We start from the raw sequence: 23,950 nt of genomic DNA, 5'->3' as shown, positions 1-23,950 counted from the left end.
GGAGTGAAACGTCACCAGTGACTGTATTTGGTGAAACGCAGGCACTTTGAAGGTCTGTCTGACAGACCAAAACAAACAAAGCGTGCATTAACAGATCGATAAAAATTAGTAGCGAGTAGCGAGCTGAATGTAGATAAAAGTAGCGGAGTAAAAGTAGCGTTTCTTCTCTATAAATATACTCAAGTAAAAGTAAAAGTATTTTGCATTAAAACTACTCTTAGAAGTACAATTTATCCCAAAAGTAACTCAAGTAGATGTAACGGAGTAAATGTAGCGCGTTACTACCCACCTCTGTATATTTCAATGTAAGGGAGTGACACATTTTTTTTATTGACTATTATTAATTTAAGATTGAGTTTTTATTTGTAATTTGCACTCATGGATGACACTTGATTTCGCTGTCAAACATGACAATTACATTAAAGTAATTTTATTTTATTATGACAGTTTCAGCCTGGATAAATCACACTGCAAGTGGTAAAATATTTTAATGCATCTCATCCTATTAATATTGTGGTCGTTCTAATAATCATCATATATTCTGCATATGCCTGTACATGAAAGCAGACATGCTCAATGTATTGTGTTTACTATTTTGCTCATTTAAAGGTGCTGTTTGCAACTTCCTCACAGTAACATTTTTCAAAACAAAAAATATAACAAGAACACCATTGGCTAGCTTATGTTACCATTAACTGTTTAACAGATCACATTTGTTTGTCAATTGTCTATATTTTCTTTTAATTACCATATTTTCCGCATTATAAGGTGCACTTAAAATCTTTTTTCCCCCTCAAAACTCGACAGTGCACCTTATAACCCGGTGCGCATAATGTACGGAATCATTCTGGTTTTGCTTACTGACCTCGGAGCAATTTTATTTGGTTCATGGTGTATTGATAAGTGTGACCAGTACATGGTAGTCACGTATAAGAGATATGTGTAGACTGCAATATGATGGCAATATGACTCAAGTAAACAACACCAACATTTTATATGTTCCATTGAAAATATAGAACATTACACACGGCGCTCACAAATCTATCAAAATGTTTTAGTGCAACTTTGGTAAGCTATGAAGCCGCACCGCTTGATGGATTGTACTGTGCTTCAACATACGATTATTATCTGGTGTGTGTGTATAAGGTAAAACATTATCTGCCGTTTTGTTTCGCTATGTTATGCAAAAGGAATTTTTTTTTTCCTTCTGGTACCTGCTGATCTGTATTTGGGATCTGCATAAGTCCTGAAAAATTGCACGCGAAGTCCGTGCCGACGCCGTAGTCGTTAAGCTTCTTCTTTTTCTCTATCTTCTTGTTATGTGACATTCATCCTCCGCTGTTGCCATTTCTAATATAAAGTAGCGTAAAGTTCTTACTTATATCTGTCAGTAAACTCACCATGAAGGCGCTAAAACATACCGGTATAGTGAGTTTACATTATTCACCAAAGAAACTTTAGTTATTAGAGAGTTCCGGTCGGACGGCTTTTCAGGCGACACATTTCCAGCGTTGTTATTGCACTAGTGAGCCACGGATGAGGAGATGCTGCTCCGTTATTGATTTAAGTAAAGTCTGAATGTCATTAAAACAGTTCCATCTTTTGACACTTCTTCCACTCCCGTCCTTGCACGCTACACCGCTACAACAAAGACTGCCAAAGGTGAGCCACGTAAATAAGAGCGCCCACAAAACAGCGCATCCTGAAGCGACTGTCAGAAATCGGCTTGAAGATGATCTGTAAAACATGATACATGCAACATTTTGACTAAAGAACCACCATTACATGTTATGTAGACCACAAGGGAGTGTTTTTAATTTAGAAGGAAAAAAATAACTCCTTTAATGCGCCCTATTGGCCATTCCATATATAAGGCCATGTGCGCCTTATATATGGAAAACGATCGAAAAAAGACCATTCATCGGCAGTGTGCCTTATAATCTGGTGCGCTCTATGGTCCGGAAAATGCGGTACATAGTTTATGTAATACACGTTTTTACTTGCCCAAATAAAATTATTGGTGTTTACGGCGGTCACTCAGCCGGTCTCGTCAACACATACGAGCAGGGAGCGCGTGCACACATACAAAAGCAGTCCAAGAAAAGTAATTAACAATTTGCAGCCATGTTGTTGTTATGATAGAATATACATTCAGTGACAGCTAACGCTACCTATTCAAATTGCTATTATTAGTTAACAACACCTAAAGCTAATGCGCGTGTATGTGTTACATACGCACGTACTTATGTCATTACGTATGAGAAGCCGTAAGAGGGCGAGATATACTGTGTAAAATGCACTGGAAAGTTGGCGCCTTCTTGGCATCTGTGAAAATGTTGCAAACGGTCCCTTTAAGAAAAGCAATTCTCTGCGCACGAGCTATGTAAATTGTGTGCTATTAACTTTTCTTGAAGTTTAGCACATGCAAAACTTTAGTACAGCAGGCCTTAAGTGTAAACCATGAATAAACAGACCTTTGCCAAATCATCTGAAGCTTCCGACCCGAATTTTAAAAGATAGCTGCATATTACCCACGAAATTATCAGTGACCTTTACAATGCTTAGTGTTCCCTTGAGAACATCAGGAGTTAGGAAAGTGGGGCAGCTATTAATTTTTCTGAATAATGTATGCATGTCAGGTTTTTTGAAACCCTCCACACATTGTTAGTAACCTTTCACATACACCCATAACATGTGCTTTGCTCTTATGTAATTGTAATTGAGTACTCACGAATAATGATTAAAGGATTAGCTGGCGATGAGACGATTAGATCGTGGACGGTTCATGAATTGATGGAGAAATGTCCAAATATTGATTATTTACTTATGTTAAATAAAGTAATACAGATAGTTCTAGTGAATCAAGAAAATAATACATGCTTTGTACACCTCAACAGAAGGCTTATAGTAACCAGCTTAGGAGAGTAAATTAGCAAGTAGATAGATAGATACTTTAATAATTTAATAAATGTGGAGAAACTATAATATTGATACATTTTATTTAAAAGTATAAATTAGTTGATAGGCGACACACGTCTTTATGGCGACTGGGGCAAAAGTACCTCAACAGTCTGTGGTTTTAGAAGGCAGACAAACTGAATGAAAGATGCCTGTTCACCAAGTAGGGAAATGTATTTATTTGTTCTACTTAGCTCCAGTTCAGAAAGTACAGAGGTTATTTCGAGCGCTTCACTTTCCCCACATTGTGTTATGTTACAGACTTATTCCAAAATGCAATAAATCAATTTGCGTCCTCAAAATTCTACGTACAATACTCCATAATGACAATTTTTTTAAATTTGGCCAATCTATTAAAAAAAAGAAATCACACGGACTTAAGAATTCACGGCATTTGGTCAATATTTTGTTGATGAATCTTTAGCAGCAATTACAGCCTTCATTTTTTTTTTTTAATACGCCACAAGCTTAGCACACCTATCTTTGGGCAGTTTCGCGCATTCCTCTTTGCAGCACCTCTCAAACTCCGTAATAGGATAGGAAGCGTTGGTTTTCATCCAGGATGTGCATTTCTGAGTGCAAGACTTAGTCTAGTCAGGGAGGTGACCAAGAACCGGATGGCCACTCTGTCAGAGCTACATCATTCCTCTGTGGAGAGAGAAGAACCTTCCAGAAGTACAACTACCTCTGCAGCATTCCACCAATTAGGCCTGTATGGTAAAGTGGGCAAATGGAAACCATTTCTTATTAAAAAGTTTGCCAAAATGCACCTAAAACACTATCAGACCACAAGAAACAACATTCTCTGGTCTGATGAGACAAATCTTGAACTCTTTGGCGTGAATGCGAGCCATCATGTTTGGAGAAAACCAGGCACCGCTCATCACCAGGCCAATACCATCCTACAGTGAAGCATGGTAGTGGCAGCCATCATGTTGAGGGGATGTTTTTCAGCGGCAGGAACTGGTAGACCCGTCAGGATAGAGGGAAAGATGAATGCAGCAATGTACAGCAACATCCTGGATGAAAACCAACGGTTGCTCAAAGATAGGTGTGCAAAGCTTGTGGCATCGTATTCAAAAATACTTCATGCTGTAATTTCTGACAAAAGTGCATTAACAAAATATTGAGCAAAGACTCTGAATACTTAAGGACGTGATTTTTTAGTTTTAACAAATTTGCCAGAATTAAAAAAAAAAAAAATTCCCCATTGTCATTAGTGGAGGTGAGTGAAGTAAATTATATTTATATAGTGCTTTTCTCTGGTGACTCAAAGCGCTTTACATAGTGAAAACCAATATTATAATATAAAAAGAGTGCATGGACACTTGTACTTCACGCATAGGTGTGAAAATACAAAAAAATTAACTATTTGAGAAATTAGACTAATTTAGTGCATGGTAACGTAATGATAACTCACTTCTCTGCGCTCCTGCAAACAGAGATGTAGCCAGTTCTTGCAGTTACTGAGTTTGTCAGCTTCCAGGCTCAACGCTCAAATAGATGTTATAATACTTTTGTACACACGGTTTTGAAATCCGCAGTAAGCGAACTGGTGGGGGAACACAGTACTGCCAGTGCACTCACTAATATTTAGAGTTATTAAAGATGAAAGTTGTGACTGTTTTTTAAGCGAGAGAAGGACATTAGGATATGAAACCATTCTTTGAGGGAACCCAAAAACAATCCATCACAATATAATCTTGATTTGTTGTGATGATGTCATTGTATGTGTGCAAAGCCATCATGTGAGCAGAGCTAATTGCACAGCAGTTAAGAAGTAGCCAAAAGCTCCCAAAATTTGGCTAAAAGCCAGCACAAGCTTTACTTGAGTGTGGGCGGGCAAGAGAAAAAAATAGTGTGCGCGTCAGTGTGTATAAGTAAGCGAGTGTCCTTTGGGAAAATGTTTTCTTCAACACTAAAACCTTTCCCTGCCCTTGATAGTGAAATCGGGATGCATGTTACCATGACGACAGGCCCCGTAATGGTTACCATGGCGATATGGGAGCGAGGCACTGATGCGGCAGTGGTTGCCAAGGAGAAGAGGGAAGAAGAGATTGTGAACAAATACTGAGAGGTGAGATGAAGGTAGAGCTAAGATATAAGAGGGGATCGTCAGACACAAACAGTTGTAAATCAAAAGGAACAGAATGTACGAAGACCAAGAGGGTACGAAACATAGAGAGGAAGAACAAACTGGAGAATTTATTTATTGACCAATCAATTAGTCTGAGTCCACCTGCAAGTACCGTAATACTATTTAAAGAAAAGACAAAACATGGTGATTTTGTATGTAAGAAATAACTTCAGGTATTCCCAAACCAGCAAGAATATGAGTGCAATGTGTCAAAAATAAATAATACACAGTCCTAGTAGTAAAAAAAGTTATTATGTACCGTATTTTTCGGACCATAAGGCACATCGGATTATAAGGCGCACTGCCGATGAGCGGGTCTATCCGGGTCTATTTTCATACAAAAGGTGCACCAGGTTATAAGGCGCATTTAAGTGGAACTGCACTTTTTTTTAAATTTTGCCTATCGTTCACAATCATTATGAAAAAACATGACGGATGGATTTTTTTTAATGCATTCGAAATATTAAATAAACATAAATAAAAGTCCCCTTACAGCGGAGACAATGGGAGCTCCACTATTTCGCCCATATAATCCAATAAATAACCATTAAACAGCCAATGATACTCTATTCACATTTCGTAATTTGAATATTAACCAAGTATTAGTGATATAGTTATTATAAGCGCTAACGCAGACAAACTATTTTCACGCCGTGATTACTTCCGTGTGTGCCATATTTACATCACTGAGTGGTCTGTTGCTTCCTCGTTTCCTTGCTCCCTGGAAGTTTATTGTAGATCATACATCATGCATCTCACCTGGATAGAAGAAGTCTGAGTAGGTGTTCCGAAAAGCTGGTAGACTTTGACAGCCCTTTAGGACCTGGAAATGGCCAAATTGACACCCTTGATAGACGCTTGGTCCTCACCCCCACGCCCCACACCCTGTTTCTTTGTGAGGATTATAAATCCTTCTTCACCTACATGGGAATATATGAACAGCCCAGCAATAATGACAGCAAACCTTGCATGCTAAGTGATGTTTTTTTCATGTTTGTTGGCTCTCATAAAGTCTGCAGTGAGTAATAATCAGTGATGAAGAAAAAAAAAAGAAAACATTGTGATGCCTTTTTGAAATTATTTCACCACATATGTTTAAAATGAGCATTTAAAAATACATCCATCGTCATGTCTTTCATTATGGTTGTGAACGATGAGCAAAATTCCCCAAAATGTGCATTTCCCCTTTAAAAGGGTGATATGATTTTTTTACTACATTTAAAACACTTCCTTGTGGTCTACAAAACATGTAATGGTGTTTTTTTGGTCAAAACGCTGCATAGATTATGTTTTACAGACCCTTTCCAAGTCGCCTTATCACCATCTCTTCAGGATGCGTCGTTTTGTGGGTGGTTTTATTTCCGTGGCTCCACTTTGACAGCGTCTTCTACCCGTCATATTTGTTGTAGTTTTTAGTGCTTAGTCTACTAAAATATATAAGTTAGAACTGTACGCTACTTTATATTAGAAATGGCAAAAGCAGAAGATCAATGCGCCACACAAGAGGATAGAGAAAAAGAAGGAGCTTTTTCAATACGGCGCGGACTACAACGGCGGACGCCCGCACATTTTCGGGATTTATGCAAATCCCAAATACACAACAGCAAGTACCAATAGGTAAGAAAAGTTGGTTTTGCATAATGTTGCGAAACAAAACGCCAGATAATATGTCTCCGGAAAGGTGTCATTCCTTATAAACACACCATAATAATATCTATATGTTGAAACCAGTGATGGGCAAGCTACTTGGAAAATGTAGTAAGCTAAGCTACAAATTACTCTTGATTAAATGTAGCTAAGCTTCAGGGTAAGCTATACCCGTAGAATTGTAGCAAGCTACACTTCAAGTTACACAGCAAAAGTAGTCTGCTACACCAAAGCTACATTTAACGACATTTATACCTATGGTCCCACATGTATAACATCAATGTTAATGTAACTGAGACTGTACCTAATGCTTTGAAGTGGCTCCAAGTGACTTTCCTGACTTGTTCATGTCAATGATTTGTTTTTTCAGATCTGTGCTGAGTTTTTTGACTTTCCCATTGTCGCATTTGTAACCGAGTCTAATGACTGCATCACATGAGCCCTATTTAATTGGGCTCAGAGAAGTCAACAGGTGTCGACAATCATAATCACTCACATGAAGTTAAGAGGCCATGCCATGAAGCTAATTTGATTTGATTGTAACTTTTCTACATCACCAAAATTGATAATGCATGTTGCTGTGTGTATACTTCTGACCCAAGCAGATTTTGTCACATTTTCAGTAGACCCATAATAAATTCATAAAAGAACCAAACTTCATGAATGTTTTTTGTGACAAACGAGTATGTGATAAAATCACTCTATCACAAAAAAATAAGAGTTGTTGAAATTATTGGAAACTCAAGACAGCAATAGCATTATGTTCTTCACAAGTGTATGTCAACTTTTGACCACGACTGTATATTGTGGCAAATGCAGGAAACAACATTGTTTCTCTGAGGTCTAAGATTGCCAACATGAGAATGCACATATCACAATAACTGCACTTTAACAGTGTGCCCAAGAAGACATGAAAACCACGCCCATTCTGCTGAGTGTGAGCATGGTCCTAGTGCCCGCCATGGTCAATCCAATTGCTATCAGAGAGTGCCGCACGCAAAGCTGCTTTAAGCGACCGGTGAAAATGGTTCACATAAGCCATTAGCTTGGGGGTGGCAGGCCGTAGTGCGGTGCACCTGCACACCCAAGGACTGTGCCAACGCTGACCAAAGCTCCGACACAAACTGGGATCCCCTGTCGGAGGTTATATCTGACGGCGTGCCAAAACACGCAACCCAGGCTGACATAAACGCACGGGCAATGTCCACAGAGGCAGGGGAGGAAAGAGGAACCGCTTCTGGCCATCTGGTGGTGCGATCCACCATGGTGAGCAAGTGCGTATAACCCTGCGGCGTGGACTTAGTTGGTGGACCTAGGTGACCAAGGTGGACCTTGGTGCGCTGACATGCCACTCATGTGGCTGCCCACTGCCTAAAAGCCTTCCTCAGGCCAGCCCAAACAAACTTGGCACCAACCGACTTGACGGAAGCTCGAACGCCAGGGTGCGAGAGGGAGTGGATTGTGTCAAAAACCAGGCGGCACCAGTCCACTGGGACTACTGGCCAGGAAAACTCAAGACAGCCATGACATTATGTCCTTCACAAGTGTATGTAAACTTTTGACCACAACTGTGTGTATGTATATATATATATATATATATATATATATATATATATATATATATATATATATATATATATATATATATATATATATATATATATATATATATGAGCAGGCGAATAATAACACTCTTCTGAGGACAAAAAATTACATATTCTGGATAGACAAGACAGATGGTTTAGAGGGGGATTGAGGGAAGCCATTTAAGTTAAAGTAGAAAAACTATTTCTGAACAGAGGGGGCAGCACCACTTATCTTACACATACAATGCTGTGCTTTCAACCCTAAGAGATAAAATAATTTAGCCTAACAGGACATAGACACATTTGCTTTCGATGTAACCTTGACCGTTTATACACTGTACAACCAAATGTCATTTTACAATATAGCTGTCATTTTGCACAACAACAGAGCGAAACCATTCTTGTCTGGGTATGCACCCTCTTGTAGATGATAAATACTTTTGGATTAGGCTCTCAGACTAGAGCCGTTCCTTCTAGGTCTGTGAACATGAACGGATGAGAGACGAAACGTCTTTTAAGACAAGTCCAGATAAACAGTTTGAAAACTATGATTTGATATAATTTTTTAAACATTGGACAGTCATACTTTTAGCTATTTAGCTGTGTGCATATAATCCTTCTGTTGTGCTGTTTATCTTCTCCCTTTAAGTATATATATATATATATATATATATATATATATATATATATATATATATATATATATATATATATATATATATATATATATATATATATATATATATATGATAAATGATAAATGGGTTATACTTGTATAGCGCTTTTCTACCTTCAAGGTACTCAAAGCGCTTTGACAGTATTTCCGCATTCACCCATTCACACACACATTCACACACTGATGGCGGGAGCTGCCATGCAAGGCGCTAACCAGCAGCCATCAGGAGCCAGGGTGAAGTGTCTTGCCCAAGGACACAACGGACGTGACTAAGATGGTAGAAGTTGGGGATTGAACCCCAGTAACCAGCAACACTCCGATTGCTGACACGGCCACTCTACCAACTTCGCCACGCCGTCCCGTCGTATATATATATATATATATATACAAATATATATATATATATATACTGTATATATATTATCCAACTACTTTACAGAGTGGACATTAGCATGCCTCAATTAGCATAACATAAGGCCACATTCACCTTAAGGAAACCATATCCTCTTTTGGCTGTTGTAATGCTTTGACCAATAACTGAGCGTCTTTAAGCTAAAGTCAAGGTGACTGGCTGTCACACAACAAATACTGACTAACTGGCATTTTCACTGTCTGAAAACACCTCTAGATGGCACATGAAGTCTGGCTGCTGGCCGCATGACCACATGGTCAAACACAAAAATCTCTAGAGGTCAGCACAACCTCTCGGCCCCCTCAGCTCTTGTCATACCAGCGGGAGAGACTACTTGGCTGACCTTGGTCTACTGAACAGTATGTTGGCTTAGTTACAGAATGTGTTTTTGGCACACAGCTTATAACACATCACTGCTTCCAAGTTTTAGTGGCTATAGACAGGAGTGACGTCAAGCCAGGGGACACTCCCAGTTGTTCTTCTGTTTTCAGGATTAAAATGTCAACAGACACTTAGAATGAAGCAGCAGCACTTTTCCCTGTATGAAATGATGATACAGAGCAAGTGTAGCAGTAAGCCATGATCACGGTACTGTACGTACCTCGGAAAAAGTATAAGTCCATTCCTGTAGTGGGCAGTTGTTCAACTGCCTCTAATACAGAACTAGCAAGACTACAATTTATCGTTTAGTTCAAAAGCAGTCAACATCCCTTTTCCAACACTCCCACCAACTAGCAAATGCCAGTTGTCATGACGTGGACTATGGTGTCTATTCTTTCCCGGAATGCAAGCAAACCAGACTGGACATCGGATGAAGGTAAAGACATATTTTAATTCTAACAAAGTACAAACAAAAGGGTACAAACAAAAGGCGCACACAAGGCGGAAATACAAACTTGGCTATGAAAACAAAAAGCTAGCACAAAGACACAACTATGGACATGAAACAAATAAACACGTACTGTGACAAGAAAGAACAGCATGAACTATGAACAAGCAATGAACGTCAGTAACCATGGCATGAAGTGAGCAATGTCGCCAGGCCGATTCCCTGGCAACTGTCGGCGTAAATAGTCGTGACATCATTAACACAGGTGCGTGAGTCCAAATGTGAAACATTGACAAAGCAAGGGAGTGACAACAGGAACTAAAAGTGTCCAAAAACCAACAGAACATAGCCAAACAAAACATGATCAAAAGACATGACACCAGTGATCAGACCAAAACATCTGGTGTTACTCGCGAACACCAGCTTATAGATAGAGATCGAGATTAAATTGTTTTTCCCAATAATGGGATCAAAGAAAGTGAGTGTGAAGGACTATTATCAATCAATCAATCAACGTTTGCATGTATAGCCCTTAATCACAAATGTATCAAAGAATATTAAAGAACTGCCAAAAACCTGACTGAGCGTGTAGCTAGCTAGCTAACTTGTTGAAGCACTTGGTGCGTACCACTGCTAGTCTGCACCATGCGGAAGCAGAATGAGTCGATAAAGCCAGCTAAGACCGTTGAAATAATATCTAAACAATGCACATTTATCCATGAAAATAAAAAAGAAGCTGCTAATGGTGTATTTGACGAAGAAGCAGCTTGAAGGAGAGTCCGTTGAAGTCTGCTCTTCAATTACTACATTACTATGCATCATAATGAAGACACCTTCTCACTGCCACATCACCCGCATCCTCCAGCAACTCCACTGGCTCCCCGTACAGTACAGGATCAATTACAAACTCCTTCTGTGCACCTTCATGGCCATCCACAACCTGTCTGATCTCCTGCACGTCACCATCCCCACTCGTTCCCTCAGATCCTCCTCCTCCATCCACCTCTCTGTGCCCCCTGCCCGCCTCATCACTATGGGGGTCAGATCCTTCAGTCGCTCTGCTCTCTAGCTCTGGAACAATCTACCACTTGACCTCCGTAACTGCGGCTCTCTGCCCACCTTCAAATCTAAACTCAAAATACACCTGTTCCGGTCTGCCTACTCCGTCTAACTCACCAAATACCCTTGCCCTATTTTTATTCTATTGTTTTGTTTATTTATATGCCTTGGTTTAATTGTATTTTCTATTGTTGTAAAGCGACCTTTCGGTTTCCTGAAAGGCGCTATGAAATTAAATGTATTATTATTATAATTTATAAAGATGCCATAGTTGTTTATTTTAGCTTGTCATTCAATATTTCTTATCTAAAGTTAGTTTTTCTTTAGAAAAAGCACGCTACATGGTAAATTTGTGTTGTTTTGGGTCTGCAAAGCACTGATTGATTATAATTCATTTTAATGGGCTACTCTGTTTTGAAATTCTAGTTTTTCAAGGTACAACCTGTGCCACATAACCAAATAAACTTGTATCATGAGGTACCGGTGTACTTTCAATGTACTGCACAGTTCAGCATATAGTCTGTGTTGAGGGAAACTGAAATAACACAGAGACACACATCACCTCCATGCTAATTAAGAATTACATGTTCATTCCTCAAAGTCAAGGTCATGGGACCCAATTCCATTACCTCCGGGATTGCTAGTCTGCTGTTATGTTTAGCCTGTCAACAAACATCTTGTATTTATTGCTTTGAACTGCGCCTTTAATTGGCAAATGGAATGGAATATTTAGACCAAAGCACATTGTTGTCACAATGCTTTACTGTGATCAAATATCGGCCGCGATAAGGTATGAAACATTTATGCAACAATGTGATAAATTGATTGATGAACATTATAACCATATTTGAATATAGAGCGTTGGCGGACAAAGGAGGGCAATGAAGGAGGGGAAAATGAAGAATTAAAGGAAGAGGTGGTGAGGGTGCAGGGTCAGAGAAAACAGGAGATTAGATGGTAGAAGGAGTGCGAGAGACAATGATAAAGAGGGGGATATGGGGGGCAGAGAAAGATGAATGTGCCTTACCAATCCATTTGTCATTCCCGTACCAGGACAGATTGCCTTTACTGCTGTCGTAGTATCCAATCTTCTTATAGCTTCCCCCTATGAAAAAAAGAGAGAGTTATACATAGCTCGAGTGTAACTGGCTCACATTTTAATTCTTCATCGGTCAGACTTACTCGTCACTCTGTTTGCCAGTTTTTTCCAATCTTGTTTTTTTCAGTGTTTATTTTAAGTTTACCGTGCCACTAAATATCCTTAAACAGACAATTAACAAAATTGTTTTGGGGGCCACATTTCCAGGGAACTAATGACCAGGAGGACTGTTATTCTTATCTTGTATATCCCTGAGAATCTGTTTATATATATGGGGCATTCTACAAAATTAATTAAAAGTGCTGTCCCTTAACCAGAAAAAGGGTTTAACAAATTACCAACTCCAAAACCAGTGAAGTTGGCACGTTGTGTAAATCGTAAATAAAAACAGAATACAATGATTTGCAAATCCTTTTCAACCAATATTCAATTGAACACACTGCAAAGACAAGATACATAACGTTCAAACTGGTAAACGTTGTTGTTTTTTGCGAATATTAGCTCATTTGGAATTTGATGCCTGCAACATGTTTCAAAAAAGCTGGCACAAGTGGCAAAAAAGACTGAAAAAGTTGAGGAATGCTCATCAAACACTTATGTGGAACATCACACAGGTGAACAGGCTCGTTGGGAACAGGTAGGTGCCATGGTTATAAAAGCAGCTTCCATGAAATGCTCAGTCATTCACAAACAAGGATGGGACGAGGGTCACCACTTTGTGAACAAATGCGTGAGCAAATTGTCTAACAGTTTAAGAACAACATTTGTCAACCAGCTATTGCAAGGAATTTAGGGATTTCACCATCTAAGGTCTGTAATATCATCAAAAGGTTCAGAGAATCTGGAGAAATCACTGCACGTAACATTGAATGCCTGTGACCTTGGATCCCTCAGGCGGTACTGCATCAAAAAGTGACATCAGTGTGTAAAGGATATCACCACATGGGCTCAAGAACACTTTAGAAAACCACTGTCAGTAACTACAGTTGGTCGCTACATCTGTAAGTGCAAGTTAAAACTACTATGCAAAGCGAAAGCCATTTATCAACAACACCCAGAAACTCTGCCGGCTTCGCTGAGCCCGAGCTCATCTAAGATGGACTGATGCAAAGTGGAAAAGTGTTCTGTGGTTTTATGAGTCCACATTTCAAATTGTTTTTTGGAAACTGTGGACGTCGTGTACTCCGGACCAAAGAGGAAAGGAACGATCCGGATTGTTCTAGGAGAAAAGTTCAAAAGCCAGCATCTGTGATGGTATGGGGGTGTAACTGGCTCACATTTTAATTCTTCATCGGTCAGACTTACTCGTCACTCTGTTTGCCAGTTTTTTCCAATCTTGTTTTTTTCAGTGTTTATTTTAAGTTTACCGTGCCACTAAATATCCTTAAACAGACTATTCAACCAAATTGTTTTGGGGGCCATATTTCCAGGGAACTAATGACCAGGAGGACTGTTATTCTTATCTTGTATATCCCTGAGAATCTGTTTATATATATGGGGCATTCTACAAAATTAATTAAAAGTGCTGTCCCTTAACCAGAAAAAAGGTTTAACAAATTACCAACTCCAAAACCAGTGAAGTTGGCACGTTGTGTAAATCGTCAATAAAAACAAAATACAATGATTTGCAAATCCTTTTCAACCAATATTCAATTGAACACACTGCAAAGACAAGATACTTAACGTTCAAACTGGTAAACGTTGTTGTTTTTTGCGAATATTAGCTCATTTGGAATTTGATGCCTGCAACATGTTTCAAAAAAGCTGGCACGAGTGGCAAAAAAGACTGAGAAAGTTGAGGAATGCTCATCAAACACTTATGTGGAACATCCCACAGGTGAACAGGCTCGTTGGGAACCGGTGTGTGCCATGATTGGGTATAAAAGCGGCTTCCATGAAATGCTCAGTCATTCACAAACAAGGATGGGGTGAGGGTCACAACTTTGTGAACAAATGTGTGAGCATATTGTCCAACAGTTTAAGAACAACATTTGTCAATCAGCTATTGCAAGGAATTTAGGGATTTCACCATCTAAGGTCTGTAATATCATCAAAAGGTTCAGAGAATCTGGAGAAATCACTGCACGTAACATTGAATGCCTGTGACCTTGGATCCCTCAGGCCGTACTGCATCAAGAAGTGACATCAGTGTGTAAAGGATATCACCACATGGGCTCAGGAACACTTCAGAAAACCACTGTCAGTAACTACAGTTGGTCGCTACATCTGTAAGTGCAAGTTAAAACTACTATGCAAAGCGAAACTCCGCCGGCTTCGCTGGGCCCGTGCTCATCTAAGATGGACTGATGCAAAGTGGAAAAGTGTTCTGTGGTTTTATGAGTCCACATTTCAAATTGTTTTTTGGAAACTGTGGACGTTGTGTCCTCCGGACCAAAGAGGAAAGGAACCATCAGGATTGTTCTAGGAGCAAAATGTTCAAAAGCCAGCATCTGTGATGGTATGGGTGTGTATTAGTGCCCAAGGCATGGGTAACTTACACATCTGTGAAGGCACCATTAATGCTGAAAGATATATACTGGTTTTGGTGCAACAAATGTTGCCATCCAAGTAACGTTATCATGGCTGCCCCTGCTTATTTCAGCAAGACAATGCCAAGCCACGTGTTACAACAGCATGGCTTCATAGTAAAAGAGTGTGGGTGCTAGACTGGCCTGCCTGTAGTCCAGACCTGTCTCCCATTAAAAATGTGTGGCGCATTATGAAGCCTAAAATACCACAGCAAGAATGGGAAATAATTCCACCTGAAAAGCTTCAAAATTTGGTCTCCTCAGTTCCCAAATGTTTACTGAGTGTTGTTAAAAGGAAAGGCCATGTAACACTCTTTTAGATTGTGTTGCTGCCATTGAATTCTAAGTTAATGATTATTTGCAAAAAAAAAAGTTTCTCAGTTCGAACGTTAAATATCTTGTCTTTGCAGTCTATTCAATTGAATATGATAATGATAAATGGGTTATACTTGTATGGCGCTTTTCTACCTTCAAGGTACTCAAAGCGCTTTGACAGTATTTCCACATTCACCATTAACACACACATTCACACACTGATGGAGTTGAAAAGGATTTGCATATCATTGTATTCTGTTTTTATTTACGAATTACACAACGTGCCAACTTCACTGGTTTTGTATTAAGTATTCACACATGATTTTTTACTGAGATAATATTATGACCTCTTTAAACCCAGGGCATAAACTGAGATAAATACATACAAAATCATCATTTATAGGTTACTTTCTATTTAGAAGTAGCTGTCCCCAATCCTGACCCCTAAATTTAAATTCAGGAAAATACAGCTTAAAACATTTTTTAGGTTTGTTTCAATGGTGTAATTTAAAATACCTTTATGATTAAGTTTAAACAGAAGCTGAAAGACTTGTATTTATTTTTAAAATTAAAAACTGTGCTCAAAAAAATCACGTCCCGAGTTTTTATGTCACGACCGAAACACAAGAGTTTTAGAGCCATGGCTGATTCTAGATTTAAGCCACACTCCTACATTTTTGACCAGCAAGTGACATTGCGTTTCTGCCCTCCATGGCTGCATGGTTAGTAACTTAATCCCATAGTTTTTAAATAAATGTGCTCCAAAGTCTGAAAATCAGTGTGTACTGTCACTGACCGAACAGTTTTTCTCTTCAATTATGCAACCATTATCAGATTTTATGCAACATATTTTTTTTTTATGAGTGAACAACTCTTCAAATATGTGTTTGTTAGCATCATTTATTATGGTCCAAACTTGCTATAATCGTCACACCCAAAACATATGATAATGTTTTGCTTGTGACATGCTCATTTCGGAAATGGAAAGAAGTTTGATCCTACCATTTGAAATAATTGTGTTCAAAAATGAGTGATTATCTTCAAAAATCATTGTTTCATTTAAAACAAATACGTTTTTTTAATGAACTGCTAGTTTCTATCTTTAATTGTAAAATTCAGGTAGAAAAGATCAAGACACCAACGTGCCACAACCAAATAAAAAAAGTAGAAAACAAAGATTGAGAGAATACGAAGAAAATAGTGAAGGCTGACCCAGTTAAACACCAAGAATACTTGAAGAAGGAATTAGAAAGGAATAAGAAAGAAAAAAAGAAGGAAAGTTGAACATAATCAATGATTTAACGGCCAGGGAGCAAAGAATAGCTAACCCTAGCCCTGCAGGTCAAAGACTACATTTACACTGCAGGCCAAAATGGACCAAATCCAATTTTTTCAAAATTGGATTTTTTCCAGCTGAGTGTGTAGAATATAAGTAAAATGTCATCTTTATCAGACTCCAGCATGTGGCCCCGATGTGGGCTTGAAGTCACTTACATGTGCAGTTTGATAAAGTGAAAACAAAAAAAGTTGACCGGATTCCCTAAATGAACAAATAAGTCACTACTACAGGAGAAAACATGGACGCCACAGATCAGTATTAGTGGGGTTTTGCCGTGACTGCTGTGTGGAGGAAATAGTCAGGTGATGAAAAACAACTGAGGGAAGTAGAAGAAAGTTGAATAAAGGAAAGTGATCGTGCTGCTCACACGAATGTCCTAGCTCGACCCAAAGATTACATAAAAGTCGCAAACAGGTCACATTGCCTGCAGTCCCATTTGAAAATATCAGATTCCAAACAGATTTTGGACTACCTCCTGATGTGGCCCAATATGATGCGAACACATCAGATTTAAAGCACTCTGGAGTAATTAGACAGCCAAACATATCCAATCTGTGTCACTTGAAACAAAACATCTGATTTAGTGTCTAGTGTAAACAAAGCTAAAGTAATAGGGCTGTGGATCTTTGGGCTACCACACAATTTGATTCAATTCGATTCTTGGAGGTAACTATTCGATTGAGAATCGATTCTCGATTCAAAATCAATACTTTTTAATAACATTGGATGCCAGTTCTATGATTAACTACATTCCTCCATAAAATAAATAACAGCTCTGATCAATTGATATATTACTTAAAAGAAAACTAGTATTGTTTAATAAAATGCTTCCCAAACATTAATAACGTCAAATACAAATAAGGCAACAAGAGAAGTTTATAACACTTAAATATATATATATATATATATATATATATATATATATATATATATATATATATATATATATATATATATATATATATATATATATATATATATATATATATATATATATGTATATATATATATATATATATATATATATATATATATATATATGTATATATATATATATATATATATATATATATATATATATATATATATACATATATATATATATATATATATATATATATATATATATATATATATATATATATATATATATATATATATATATATATATATATATATATATATAAACATATAAACAAACAGTGACTTAAAGAATGCAATGAATGTATAAACCAAACAATCCTTAGACACATGGCACAATAAAGGACAACATTTTTAGTGCCTCAGAGTCAACGTTGACACTCCTTTGAGAACAATGATGTCCAGATTCTGATTAGAGAAAACTGTTGGTTTGAAAGTGGTGCAAAAAAAGTCAAACAAAAAATTTAAACTCTCAAAAGAGTGGAGGAGGTTTACGCCATCACCTATCGTCTGGCTACAATCATGTCCTGACATCTCTGTCTCAATGTTTGTCTACACAGAATAATTGGCCACTAACAAGTTGTTTTTCCACCAGGCAGTCAATCGACCCACTGGTATGCAAGACAATTGTTCACCAGCCACACTGACGACATAATCAATAAACACAACAAGCCACTCCTAGGGAACACACCCACCATGGACACAAATAGGGAAACTCAACACCTAAAGTTTATAACTCAAGAAGCCTTTTGGGATCTAAGGTGAAACTTTTTCAACAAACAAAAACAGTCCAGTTGCCGCGATTAAACTTTTGTGAATTACCATGACCTGGACCACTGACAATCTACACAGACATATTAAGCGCCAAAGCCAAGAATCCCACCTTAAATCTGTGTACTTTTTTATGCAAATACCCCAACATGGGACCAAAGCAAGTTGCAAATTGCATCAAACTGCAGTGGGGTTGTGAAGTCATGACAGCGTGACATGTTGTGCCGTAAAGCGCTGGCTTGTGTAGTCAGCCAACTACAAAACAGGCGCCTTTTTTCCCAAGATGGCGCTGCTGTAGTGGCTGCTGTTGGCAGGAGCTCTGTGCTCTTGTGTCATCCTTTTGTGTTCCTGATGTTTCCCTCTTGTTTTCATGTGGGGTTTTTTTGCCTTTTGGTTCGGGACCAAAGGGTCCCGAACCACCCCTTGTCACACCCTTTGATGTGACAAGGGGTGGCACTTTCGTGACTTCTGCGGTGCTTTTTTGTGAACTTCTGGATCTGCCTCCCGGGAGCCTTTTGGCCATGGAGACCAGCTGCTGGGTCTCTGCCACACCAGAGTCCGTTTGGAGAGACTGTAGGAGGATGAAGAGACAGGGCTGCGGAGCTGGAGCTGAGCGCCAGGACGGACAAGCTTCAATGTCTTGGCTGAATCAGCAGGTATCGTACACCTCGGTCTCCTGATCCTCGCTCATCCATGCAGACTGGACACTGGCCGAGAGTTGGTGGGCGGCCGAGGGTGGAGTCGGCTCTCTTGGTTGCTTTGTTGGGTCTGCTCCTGTCTCTAGCCATGGGACTCCAACCCCGCAGACGATGGCGTGGAACACCGCAGAGGCCACCACAGTGTATATGTTTTTTGTTGTTGTTGTTGTTTTACTTTTGTGGCTGTGTATAGAAGTGGCTGGTTGCATCAGCTCTGCTCTTTTAATGTTTGTAATGTCCTTTGTGTTCTTTGATGTTTCCCTCTTACACACATGTTTATGTGTGCTATAGCTATGAGGGTTTTTTCCCCTTGGCCTCAGTCTGGACCCCCTCTCCAGGGGCACAGGCTTAGACTGAATATAATATACTACAGCACTCTTGTGTGGCTACTGGTCCTGACCAAATATATATCAAAAGCCATGTCCGGCATAATCTGATGATTAAGTGTTAAAAAATTAATTTACATGTGCACACTTAAAAAGACGGCATGGTAAGTATCAGTCAAAATGTCCATGATAATGTATTGATGTGACATGTTTATATTTTGATGGTAAGTGCAGTGTAGTGTGATGATTGTCTTCAATAACCCCATTATGATAATGATATTTGATTCGAAAGAAGGGAGAAAACTGAGGCATACCTTGAAGCTGCTCAATTAGAGTCCAGGCCATCCGAGAACCTTGAGCATCAAATATTACATGACCCTGTAAGAAACAGGAAGATTTTAACACCCTACACACAATTATACATACATTAATACATACATACACGCACACATCGATACTTACCCACATACATAGGTACCTACGCTCCCACATACATACACAAAGTTATTATAACTTATATGTATTGTTGCATTTGAAACAATGGTATTGTTGATAATTATTCCTGTCATATTTGTGCATATCTTATTTACTGATGCTGTTCTGTTGTTGTCGTGGTTGTTATTGTTATCATTACTGTTGTGTTTGTTGTTGTTGTCTCTCTGTCTTATCCCTCTCTTTTCTTTCTATCCCCTCCTGCTGTGGTCCAGCTGCGCCAAACAATAACATGAATCCATTTAATAAAGTCAGATACAAATAAGGCAACAAGTCTTTTGTATAGTAAATCTGTGTAGCAAATATGGGCATCTACATCAACAATATGATTTGCCTGAGTAGCTGGACAGGACAAAAAAAAAAAAAAGAACACCCCTTTCTATGCATTGTACTTTTCAACGCTCTATGTACAACCATCTAAAAAATATATCCCAGCCCTTTCTCACCCTCTACGAAAGAGGTGTCTTTCAACCGAGGGATACATACAAAAAAAAAGGGATTCAAAGTGATTATCTTTACGTGCTAAAACCAATCCAAAGTACAGTACTTAAGACATGTATTAGACCACCTCGCAAGGACAGTTTTCATAAACCTACTGTATTTAAAACTTGTAATATATAAAGCCCAAAACATTTGTATACATTTATTTGGCTAAAAACAAACTTACGCCACAAACTATTCCCTTGTTTTCCACATTAAAACCACAAAACCTTAATACTTTGTATTGCTTAATAAAAGCTTGGAATTTTTTTTTCTTTTAGATAATAAAAATATAGAACAATTACAATTTGATATATCAATCACTAAATAATGTACTATTTTCTGTAAAACAGTAAATTTGCATTACAAATATCACACTGGTGAATTAGGCAGTACAGAAATGTAAAATATTTTAATTATCAACCAATCCTGTAAATGTATAGTTTAAAGCTCCATCTTTTGACACTTCTTTCACTCCCGTCCTTGCACGCTACACCGCTACAACAAAGATGACGGGGAGAAGACGCTGCCGAGGAAGAGCCACGTAAATACAAACCCCGTTTCCATATGAGTTGGGAAATTGTGTTAGATGTAAATTTAAACGGAATACAATGATTTGCAAATCCTTTTCAACCCATATTCAGTTGAATATGCTACAAAGACAACATATTTGATGTTCAAACTGGAATTCTTTCCCATTCTTGCTTGATGTACAGCCCAAGTTTTTCAACAGTCCAGGGGTCTCCGTTGTGGTATTTTAGGCTTCATAATGCGCCACACATTTTCAATAGGAGACAGGTCTGGACTACAGGCAGGCCAGTCTAGTACCTGCACTCTGTCTATGAAGCCACGTTGCTGTAACACGTGGCTTGGCATTGTCTTGCTGAAATAAGCAGGGGCGTTCATGGTAACATTGCTTGGATGGCAACATATGTTGCTCCAAAACCTGTATGTATCTTTCAGCATTAATGGCGCCTTCACAGATGTGTAAGTTACCCATGTCTTGGGCACTAATACACCCCCATACCATCACAGATGCTGGCTTTTCAACTTTGTGCCTATAACAATCCGGATGGTTCTTTTCCTCTTTGGTCCGGAGGACACGACGTCCACAGTTTCCAAAAACAATTTGAAATGTGGACTCGTCAGACCACATAACACTTTTCCACTTTGTATCAGTCCATCTTAGATGAGCTCAGGCTCAGCGAAGCCGACGGCATTTCTGGGTGTTGTTGATAAACGGTTTTCGCCTTGCATAGGAGAGTTTTAACTTGCACTTACAGATGTAGTGACCAACTTTAGTTACTGACAGTGGGTTTCTGAAGTGTTCCTGAGCCCATGTGGTGATATCCTTTACACACTGATGTCGCTTGTTGATGCAGTACAGCCTGAGGGATCGAAGGTCACGGGCTTAGCTGCTTACGTGCAGTGATTTCTCCAGATTCTCTGAACCCTTTGATGATATTACAGACCGTAGATGGTGAAATCCCTAGATTCCTTGCAATAGCTGGTTGAGAAAGGTTTTTCTTAAACTGTTCAACAATTTGCTCACGCATTTGTTGACAAAGTGGTGACCCTCACCCCATCCTTGTTTGTGAATGACTGAGCATTTCATGGAATCTACTTTTATACCCAATCATGACACCCACCTGTTCCCAATTTGCCTGTTCAATTGTGGGATGTTCCAAATAAGTGTTTGATTAGCATTCCTCAACTTTATCAGTATTTATTGCCACCTTTCCCAACTTCTTTGTCACGTGTTGCTGGCGTCAAATTCTAAAGTTAATGATTATTTGCAAAAAAAAAAAAGTTTATCAGTTTGAACATCAAATATGTTGTCTTTGTAGCATATTCAACTGAATATGGGTTGAAAATGATTTGCAAATCATTGTATTCCATTTATATTTACATCTAACACAATTTCCCACTTCATATAGAAACGGGGTTTGTAAGACCGACCACAAAACGGCGCATCCTGAAGCGATTGTCAAAAAGCGACTTGAAGATGATCTGTAAAACATCATGTATGCAACATTTCGATCAAGGAACCACCATTACATGTTATGTAGACCACAAAAAAGTGTTTTTAATTTAGAAAAAAATCCCAATAGGACCCCTTTAATGCGCCTTATTATCCGGTGCGCCTTTTGCATGAAAATAGACCTGAATAGACCCACTCATCGGCAGTGCGCCTTATAACCCGGTGTTGTCCTATGGTCCAGAAAATACCGTCATGTCTCTCATGATTGTGAACTACAGGCAAAATCCCAATAAAAGTGCAGTTCCCCTTTAAGTTTGGATGTAAAAAAGGTATCTCCTTTGAGGAGCTCAGCAAGAACACGACCGTCTCGAACATGGGTAATACGTGTGAAAGTGAATAAACATGGATACATTTTGAAACCCCTGCTCTTCCATTTGTCAAGTGCTCATTCTCTTATTAGAAGGGTTTGGTACTCACTGAAACTCCTTCAAAGGAGCTGGTGTTGAGAGCTCTGTAGATTTCAGCGGTGATATCTCGGTTGTTGTAATTGAAATCTTCCAGACGGTGACCTTTGGCCTTCAGAGGTCCCACAGTCTTGTTGAGAGCGAGAGCGAGAGCCCACACAGCGTCGTAGGCTAGAGGGGCTTCTTGAAAACCTCCTGTGTCTTCTGCGTTTTTACCCCCGAGTTTTGACATCAGCTGGTCCAGAAAGTCCTGGGAGGTCTATGAAGAAAGACCAAAAGTGATTTAGTTTATTCATTTATGATATACAGTATGTAATGGCTTGTTTGCTTCTTTTAGACCAGGGGTTCTTAACCTTTTTGAACTAGAGACCCAAATTCTCCACTACAGAGGGGCCCTGAGCCCACTCAAATATTAACAATAAATTAGATATCTTACTTTTGATTTTAATCGTATTCAATAATTATATCTAATCAACTTACAGTTTAACAGAAAAAACCTTGTCACATGATATGAAAATGTGTTAATATAAAAAATAAATACTACAAAAGAAGGGACTCAATAAAACTGATGAAAAATACATTTATATACAATAACAGAGTGCTAAAATAAATACATTCTAAGTCAATAAAACAAACAATACAAATATAGGTTTTCTAAATAAACTGTCAATGAAAGTTAAGTGCAAATGAAAATACAGCTTCACCACTTTAGTCATAATTTTTGCACTAAAGAAACTTTTCTATGACTTTAGCTCCAGACTTCTTTGGTTTGTTTGTGATTATCATTACTGCCACAAGTGGTAAAAAAGTGTATTAAAACTGGGTACCGCTGCGGCCCATATGGACTGTCACTACCCGACCGGTTCCAGAAGAACTGATCTGTCCACGCATGCGCAGAGACAATCTCACTTCCTTTAGAGAAATATTTTATGACGGAGCTTCGGCGACGGCATGTGCTGTGATATTTGAATGTTTTATCAATGGATTATTATTTGATAAAAATGATAGTTTACCAAGTAGTAAAAGGGAACAGGAATATAAAAATGAAAAAGGGATGGATTTTTAAAAATCAGGGAGTGTTATCGCCACAATGACAACCACTTTCACTCTTCTGTCATTGCAATGATGGAGGCACGGGGGAGCGACTGACTCCTTTTGCATTCTTTTTTAAATGTTGATTCCTTTAACTGTTGCGCTTAACTTAAATATTTTAAAGTGCCAGTATTGCGAAA

At 38.6% G+C, this 23,950-nt stretch overlaps 1 pseudogene; it reads right to left on the bottom strand.

Annotated features, from left to right (window-relative positions):
• The window catches only part of LOC133656400 (gamma-aminobutyric acid type B receptor subunit 1-like), a 182,550-nt pseudogene extending 159,555 nt beyond the window's left edge, over positions 1-22,995 (bottom strand).
• Positions 22,996-23,950: the final 955 nt, after the last annotated feature.

The sequence above is a fragment of the Entelurus aequoreus genome, linkage group LG08 (genome assembly GCF_033978785.1).
Source record: "Entelurus aequoreus isolate RoL-2023_Sb linkage group LG08, RoL_Eaeq_v1.1, whole genome shotgun sequence".
Lineage (NCBI taxonomy): Eukaryota > Metazoa > Chordata > Actinopteri > Syngnathiformes > Syngnathidae > Entelurus > Entelurus aequoreus.
This window is presented reverse-complemented; position numbering and strand designations above follow the sequence as displayed.